Genomic DNA, 9900 nt, shown 5'->3' with positions numbered 1-9900 from the left:
AAGGGGAAAGAGAACAAATATTTATTAGCTACCTGCTGTGTGTTCACTAGCCTAGGACTTCTATACATGTTTTCTCATTTTATCCCCCCAAACAACCTTATTTACAAAGTGCCATTAAGCCCATTTACAAGTGAAGATTTTGAGGCTCAAGGAGGTTAAGAAATTCCCGGGACTTCCTTGGTGGCACAGTGGTTAAGAATCCGCCTGCCAATGCAGGAGACACGGGTTTGATCCCTGGTCCAGGAAGATACCACATGCCACAGAGCAACTAAACCCGTGAGCTACAACTACTGGGCCTGTGCTCTAGAGCCCGCGAGCCACAACTACTGAGCCCTTGTGCCACAGCTACGGCAGCCCACACGCCTGGAGCCCGTGTTCCACAACAAGAGAAGCCACCGCAATGAGAAGCCTGCACACCTCAACAAAGAGTAGCCCTCGCTTGCCACAACTAGAGAAAGCTCGCGTGCAGCAACAGAGACCCAACACAGCCAAAAAAAAGTAAATAAATAAATAAGTAAATAAATAGGGCTTCCCTGGTGGCGCAGTGGTTAAGAATCCACCTGCCAATGCAGAGCACACGGGTTCGAGCCCTGGTCCGGGAAGATCCTGCATGCCACGGAGCAACTAAGCCCGTGCGCCACAACTACCGAGCCTGCGCTCTAGAGCCTGCGAGCCACAACTACTGAGCCCGTGTGCCACAACTACTGAGCCCACGCACCTAGAGCCCGTGCTGTACAAGAGAATCCACTGCAATGTGAAGCCCGTGCACCAGAACGAAGAGTAGCCCCTGCTCACCCCAACTAGAGAAAGCCTGCATGCAGCAACGGAGACCCAGTGCAGCCAAATATAAATAAATAAAATAATAAACTAAAAAAAGAAATTCCCAAGTAACATACTAAGAAAATGGAGGATTTAAAATTCCAACTAGAATTTACTTGACTCTAAATCCCATGCTTTTTCTCTTAAAACATAGTTTTATCCAGGAGTATAAGGTGAATCGTTTGTGTGTGTCTCTTTTACAAGAAAGTGACACCTCAGTGGACGATTTATGCATAAGGGTGGTTGCGTGGCTGTGTGGACAAATGATAAAGAGTGATGATTCTGGCGTCAGATTGCCTGGACTAGTTGTGTATCTCTGGGTGAATTTCTTAATTCCTTTCTTTATGTCTCACTTTCCCCAACTGTAAAAAAGAAATAATGTCAATAGTAATACCTAAATCATAGGGTTACTTTAAGCAATCTGAGATAGAGAATCAGGACAGGGGGCCTGGTACATCATTAGTAGTCAATAAATGTAAGCTGTTTTAAAAGTTATTAATAAGTGAAGATTGGACTCGATGAGTGGTTCAAAATTTGAAGTGTGCACTTACATCACCTGGCACTAAAAAAAATTATCCAGGCCCCAAATTCAGAGAGTCTGAGAGAGTACATCTTAGATCCAGGCCCAGCCTTTGTATTTTAAAAGAGTCTTCCCAGATGGGTCTACTACAAATCAATGGGTAAGGACAATTCAATCAGCAGAACAATACATTTCCTTATATTTCTGAGATTCTGTGATTCTAAAGGGCTGTTTAGAGAAAACACATAGATCATTCATTCTTAATACAGGCGATATTGCCCTCATGGGGGCAAAAATTTATTCTTGCCAGAGCGCGATGGTGAAAAAAACCTTACTCTTTTACTATATATATATATATATATATATATACACACACACACACACACACAATACATAAACAGATACATAGTATATCTATGATATTAAAATTTCATTGGAGGAGGGTGATTAGGGAAAATTGTCTAAAAGGGCTCTTTGGAGGGATAATAATGAAAAAAAGTTTGAGAAACACTGTTGTAAAGGAGTGGGTATGATTTTAAGATTAAAGCAAAGATACAGATTTCCCACCTGCCTTTGAGTTTGACTAATTCATATGGATGCCACTACTGAGTTGTGAGTAGGAAAAACAGAGTTAACTGGTAGTTCAGAGATCAAGAAAAAGAACCTTAAGAAATCTGATGACATCTGTGGGCTAAGGTTTAAAGCAGACCTTTCATATTTAAGAGTTGTTTGGTTTTTCTTTGTCTTGTTTGTTTTTTAAGCCTGATAATTCTTTTACTCTTTTGGTAACCTGACTGCTCTCTGTGTGACCTAGAAAGTAGTAGTGGACATAGGAGACAAAGAGAAATACTATTTGAGAAATACTCAAAACCAGAGAAAATAGTATTTCTTCTGAGGCCTTGTATTAGAGTTTGCAGAAGTAAGCTGCAAGGCGGTTGGGCATAAATGATGTAGGAAATGCTCATTAATCAAGACTTGACTGCCTATTCCTCAAACACCTTAGTGACAATATAGTTGGAATTTTCTTTTTCCACCAAAATCTCTCACATTAAGCATCCTGAACGAGACTTTATGGGCATCTCTCCTGTAGATTTACTGCTTTTCCTGCAAGAACATCTTCCTTAAATGCTGGGCAGAGGGAACTCAGGCTGTGAACAGGTGTGCCTGCTTGTCAAGGATCATGGTAAAGACAAAGAATCAAATGCCAGATGTGCTGTCCTCTGGAAACCACTTCTGTCAGGCTATGCTTCGTGTCAGCATATGAACTTTGAATTTTCATATTGCACATATTTATTTTAGAAAGAATCGTTCCATTCCTCTCACCCCACTTCTAAAATAAATACATACACAAATAGATACATCACCTTTAATGAAGTAAAAAGTAAATAATAAATGGAAAAATACTTGCAACTTCCATAAGAGGAAATAGTTACTATTATTAATAAAAATTACAAATGTTCAAAAATATGTACTCATAAGTCACAAGTAAAGAAATGCCAAGACCCATAAAACTGTTCTAAATGTCACTCCTAACTAATAATTTAAGATATATAAATTTAAAAATTAAAATGTATTCATCTACTTATTTCCTCAAAAAAATTAAAATAGAATTACTATTCAATCTAGCAATTCCACTTCTCGGAGTATACCCAAAAGAACTGAAAGCAGGGACTTAAACAGATATATGTATACCCATGTTCATAGCAGTGTTATTTACCACAGCCAAAATGTAAAAGCAACCAAGTGTCCCCGGTTGGATGAACGGATAAACAAAATGTGGTAAATGCTTACAATCGATTGCACACATTAAACATGTCTAGTTCTTTGTATATTAACGATACTAAATAAATACATAGGGGACTCATATAAACCAAAAGCCAAAAACCCAAATAATCCAATTAAAAATGAGCAAAGGAACTGAATAGACACTTTCCCAAAGAAGACATACAAATGACCAATAGTTTTATGAAAAAGTGCTTAACATCACTAATCATTAGGGAAATTCAAATCAAAACCCAATGAGATATTGCCTCACACCTGTCAGAATGGTTATCATCAAAAAGACAAGAAATAGCAAATGCGGGAGAGGATGTGGAAAAAAAGGAACCCTTATACAATGATGGTGGGAATGTAAATTGGTGCAACCAGTATGGAAAACAGTATGGTGGTGTTTCAAAAAAATTTAAAAAAAAACTACCATATGATCCAGCAATTCTACTTTTGAAAATATATCCAAAGGAACTGTAATCACATCTTGAAGAGATATCTGCACCTCCTTGTTCACTGCAGCATTACTCAGAATAGCCAAGACACAGAGGCAACCTACATGTCTATCAATGAATGGCTGAATGGATGAACGAATAAAGAAAATATGGTATATATGTACAATGGAATGTGCTTCAGCCTTAAAAATGAAAGGAATCTTGCCATTTGGGACAAGATGGTTGAATCTGGACAGGGGTACATTATGCTAAGTGAGATAAGCTATACACAGAAGGAAAAATGCTACGTGATACCACCATGAAGATTCTAATATAGTCAAACTCATAGAAGCAGAGAACAGAATGGGCTGCCAGGGGCTGGAAGAAGGGGTAAGTGGGGAAGTATTAGTTAAAGGTTACAAAGTTTCAGGTATACAAGATGAGTAAGTCCTAGAGAGTGATGGTACAGCACAGAGGCTATAGTTAACAATACTGTATTGTATACTTAACAATTTTCTAAGAATATGGATCTCATGTTAAACATTCTTTTTACACACTAAAAATAATAAAGAGAACAGGAGAAAAAAAAAGAAATAAGTCTCCAACTTCAGCTATTAAATCATGAAACGTTAAAAAAAGCACACTAACCTTTTGAGTTTTCCTTTAAATATAGAAAAAATTTAAATCTTTTTCAGCTTGTTTGTTATGTTTGCTATCTAGCAGTGCCCAAAGGTATGGCTAACCTAAAATATAATAGTAATAAAAGGAAAAGAAAAGTATATGAGGCAAACAATAAAACTTACCCTGAAAGACATTTCAGAATAGAATTTTTCAGTAAACAGTAGGGTCATCTGCTCTAAGAGAAGAAGCAACGCTAGTAGACAAAGGGACAAATGCAGTTTAATAGACACCATCTAGCCATACCTGGTGTGAGAAGACTTACATCTCTGGTTAAAGAATTATGGGATGAGATAAAAAGTAAATGTGATTCTTTCATAACAACGTTCCATAGCCATATTTTATTAGTAACTAGCATTTGTGAAAACCTGAAGCTACCTCTATAGTAAATGGAAACATAACCAGATAATTCACACCTCCCCTGGAGTGCTACGCTCCGTGCTGTGCCTGTTAATTCCAGCAGATCTGGAATCAGGCTGAGCTGTTTTGCATGACACTGACCACTGATCAAGGCATGAAGCGTACTGATTAATAGTACTGCTTTGTCAAAGGAAACTACAAACAAGACGACAAGACAACCCTCAGAATGGGAGAAAATATTTGTAAATGAATCAACAGACAAAGGATTAATCTCCAAAATATATAAACAGGTCATGCAGCTCAATATTAAAAAAACAAACAACCCAATCCAAAAATGGGCAGAAGACCTAAACAGACATTTCTCCAAAGAAGACATACAGATGGCCAAGAAGCACAAGAAAAGCTACTCAACATCACTAATTATTAGAGAAATGCAAATCAAAACTACAATGAGGTATCACCTCACACCAGTTAGAATGGGCATCATCAGAAAATCTACAAACAACAAATGCTGGAGAGGGTGTGGAGAAAAGGGAACCCTCTTGCACTTTTGGTGGGAATGTAAATTGATACAGCCACTATGGAGAACAGTAGGGAGGTTCCTTAAAAAACTAAAAATAGAATTACCATATGACTCAGCAATCCCACTACTGGGCATATACCCACAGAAAACCATAATTAAAAAAGGCACATGCACCCCAATGTTCATTGCAGCACTGTTTACAATAGCCAGGACATGGAAGCAACCTAAATGCCCATTGACAGACGAATGGATAAAGAAGATGTGGCACATATATACAATGGAATATTACTCAGCCATAAAAATGAACGAAATTGGGTCATTTGTAGAGATGTGGATGGAGTTAGAGTCTGTCATATAGAGTGAAGTAAGTCAGAAAGAGAAAAACAAATATCATATATTAACGCATATATGTGGAACCTAGAAAAATGGTACAGATGAACCAGTTTGCAGGGCAGAAATTGAGACACAGATGTAGAGAACAAATGTACAGACACCAAGGGGGGAAAGCGGCAGTGGTGGTGGTGGTGGTGTGATGGATCGGGAGATTGGGATTGACATGTATACACTAATATGTATAAAATGGATGACTAATAAGAACCTGCTGTATGAAAAAATAAATAAAATAAAATTCAAAAATTCAAAAAAAAAAAAAAAGAATAGTGTTGCTTTGTAATCCTGGGTCTGAGGAGTTTCAGGGCTGGGTGCCAGCACTCTTTATGTATAACAGTGAGACTGACAACTTGCATCTGGTCTCGGTGAGACTCCTGGAGGGCTCTGCTGTTGTGGCTGGTCACTTAGCAGAAGGATGCCTACATGACCAGGAAAATATAAAAATCTCCAGCTGAGACAGCATCTTGGACCCCCTGGTTCCAAGGTGTTCTCTGCACACATGGTTCCTCATCTTTTTGAGAAAGTATATTCTGCCAGGGCCTTACAGTAGGGGCAAAGGCAGCTTTCACCTAGGCGCTCCAGATCCCCTGCTGTGAGATAGGCTTTGGCTGTGATGCACATCCTTATTTGATGCCCTTGCTATACTGAGTATGCATGATCTGTGATGAACTGTGGATTTGTAAGCATCGCCATTTTGGGTCCTGTGAGTCTTCTTTAGCAATCCAACCTTGTTTAACTACCACCGTCATGCAAAATCACACACCGTAACACACTGAAGTTTCTTAATGAAAATTTAAAAGCCTGAAAAACTTTTACAGTTTCTTCAAATATATAAATCAGAGGTTTAGAAAAATTTATTAGTTATACTTTGGTTCAGAATTCTGTATTACTTACTAGCTATTCCAATAAATAATACGAAGAATCAGATTAAAATTATACTCTATCAAAAAAATGGAAGGAAATTCTGGCATGCTATAACGTGGATGAACCTTAAAGACGTTATGCTAAGTGAAATAAACCAGTCACAAAAAGACAAATAATGCTTGATTCTACTTATATGGGGTAACTAATGTAGTCAAATTCATGGAGACAGAAAGTAGAATGGTGGCTGCTAGGGACTGAGGGGAAGGGGAGTGGGAAGTTAGTGTCTCATAGGTATGAAGTTTCAGTTAGGAAGATGAAAAAAGTTCTGGAGGTGGATGGTGGTTAGGTTGCAATACAAGGTGAATGTCCTTAAGACCTCTGAACTGTACACTTAAAAATAGTTGAAATGGTAAATTTTATGTTACGTATATTTTACCACAATTTAAAAAATGTTTTCACTTATATTAGCAAAGTGGCTTTTTTCCCCCAATGATTACACACCGTGAGTTTGCTAACGTATTTAAAAAATTTTTTTAATTGAAGTATAGTTGATTTACAATGTGTCAATGTACTTTTGATAGGACAGTAAGTTGGTACAATCTTTTGAGAAAGCAATTTGTTGATATGTTTCAGTGGTCCTAAAAATGTATATGTATCTCTTTGACCCAATTTTCCCTCCTAGGAGATTATCGTGTTTATACTCAAAGACTGTTCTATTAAGAAATGCATTGAAGCATTGTTTTTATTTTTTTTAAAGCAAACAGTCTAAAGGTTCCAAAATTCGTTAAGTATATAATGATGCATTTCTACTCTGGGACACTAAACAAGCATTAATATTATTTATGTGAATATTTAAAGGTATAGAAAAAAGTTGCTAGGACATAAATTAGTAAAAAAGTCTACATACAATTATGAAACTATAATAAACTCCATTTGTTTTGTTAAAAAGCAGCTGGTTAGCTAGCTAGAAAAAATATTACTATCTATTATTATCTATTGTTACATATGCACATATAGAAAGATTTATAAGAGAATATACTATCCTTTTGTGGCAGGATTATGGTTCATTTTTATTTTCATCTGACAGCTTTTTCCCCCGTGTAGTTTCTAAACATTCTGCCCTAAATATCTATTCCCTTGCTAATCATAATCAAGTAATAAGAGTTGTTAAACATACAAAGTATTTTTCCAGGCCATTTTTCCTAGCCTGTGTTTCCTAATCTCTTTCTTTTGTCCAGGTGAAAGCAAAGTAGAGTCAAGGTTTAGTTTGGGATAAACAGAGGCATTGGAAAAAGCTTTCGAGGATACTCTGGACCAACCAATGACTGTTCTTGGCAGAAGAGAAATGTGGCTCTTGTAAGGTACCCTGCTGGGAAGCAAGATGGTGGAGGGAAACACTGCTGCCTGGGGCACTGGAAAACTTCTCTCCCTCTAATTTTATCAGTGACTCAAGAGGGACCCTGGGAAAGTCACTTCACAATTTGGGACCTCATGGTTCTCATTATAAAACAAATTTGGGTCTTTTAGGCCTTCAAGCTTAATTGCTTTGCAATTTAATGTTGTGTATTGTTCAAGGTTGATTTGTGTCCAGACTGGGAAAGGATTAAGCCCTGCTTTTTTTTTTTTTTTTTTGCATATTCCAATTTATTCAAAAAATATGAGAAAATTAATATTTTGTTAAATTTTAATACAACTTTACCAACACAATAATTGTTGACAAAATGCCTTAATCTTATTAGGTGCTTTAAATATAATTTTGTCAACTTTGGAGCTGCATATTCAGTTCTTTCAACATACATATAATGTCTGACATATGAATTAATTATAAAAAGCAGTCCTCCTATAAATAAATTAGCCAAATCAGATTACTGTCAGAAAAAGCCTAACCTCATTTTTTGATTCAAATATACGTTACAAGTTCTTCAGAGTATTATAAAAGCCAGTGAGAAAAAAATTATGAAACACTCTTTTAAGGATCTGCTGCAAAAATCAATCACATCAAGATTAAAACAATATGAAGATACTATTATTAATTCACTTGCCTTTATAAAAAGCCATAATAATATTTATTCTATATGCTATTTCTTATTGCTTATCTGCAACAAAGCAATGTAATTTATAGCTAAAATCATATTATTCACAATGTGAGAAGTTTGACAAAAAGGCATTGTATTTTTTAAATAAAAGTGTGAGTATATTGAAGTCTGTACATAATTTTAAAGAAAAATTAAATAGGAACCATGTATAATGTTCATAATTAATTTCATTAATGTTATTATTATGACTAGACTTTCCCCATATGCTTAATAAAGCAGAAATGTATATACTCTTAAAAGTAACCCATCCAACATCTAATATATAACTTTATTTTTGATAATAGGTATAAGAAAATATTAATCATTTAAGTCTAATATTAATCACTTATTAAGGCTAATAAAAAGATGACTGACTAATACTAAAACAAGATTTCATGATATGCTTGATAAAATAGGCTTTTAGCTGACTGTATCAGTGAGGGTTCAATACAGAAACAGAGGCTCTAGAAGTAATATCAGAATAAGGAAATTAGGAATTAAACCTTATATGAATGTGGGAGGAGTATGGAAAATGAAGGTCTGGAAGAGAAGAGTCAGAAGATCAAGACTAGAGAAACTGTCACTAACAAGTCCTCCTGAAGCACTGAAGTGGGCAGCTCCAAGCTTGCTGGAAAATCCAAGAACCTGAGATGTCTGACTGCCTGAGTGATACTGGGAAGGGGCAACTGATGGAGACAGCCATGGAAGCTGCCACCTCAGGAAACTGCTGCTTCTGTTCAGTAGCTCCCTGGGCTGCCGGGTCCAGGCACCTCGAGTTGAAGCCCTGCCTTTTGCAAGCAGTTTGGAATGTTGTTGCTTCTTTTTAAACATATTTATCTAAAATATTATTATTGTTATATATCATTACATAGATAAAGAACCAAAAATATATATGTGGTCAGACAGAGGAGCAAGTCTGGCCAGCTGTTTAGGAAGAGAAACATTAGAGATTGTCATCACAGAAAACATAACAGAGGAGTGTTTCATATAAGGAAGGGTCAAAACGTCAAATGCCACTAAAATGTCAAATAAGGTAAGGATAAAGATCTATCCATTGATTTTGATGACAAGGTAATGAGGCAAGTCAGACTCTTCTATTAATCTATTTAAATTATTTAAAAATAATCCTCACTCTTTGTTTAAAATTATGACAGTCAGCCATCTCCTGAGAATTAGGGAACACTTTTTTCCCTTCTGAGTAGGAAGACTTTTCATGATTTCAGAACCAAAGATTCCTGAGATGTGGCTTCAAGTAAGTACAACATATTTATCAATTAACTCTACAATGGAGAAACCTAGTCAGCACCAGACCAAGTGATAAAAGTTCACATCTCTCGTAACCGGGCTCATGGATATGATGTCCCTGATATGTGACTCCTGATATGATGCACTGAGACGAGCACAGCATCACTTCTGTGTGATTCCTGCTTAAAATGCAAAACTCATGACGGAACAGTAGAAAAAACTGAA

Source organism: Eschrichtius robustus, chromosome 7, assembly GCF_028021215.1.
Source record: "Eschrichtius robustus isolate mEscRob2 chromosome 7, mEscRob2.pri, whole genome shotgun sequence".
NCBI lineage: Eukaryota > Metazoa > Chordata > Mammalia > Artiodactyla > Eschrichtiidae > Eschrichtius > Eschrichtius robustus.
Note: the sequence above shows the minus strand (reverse complement) of the source record.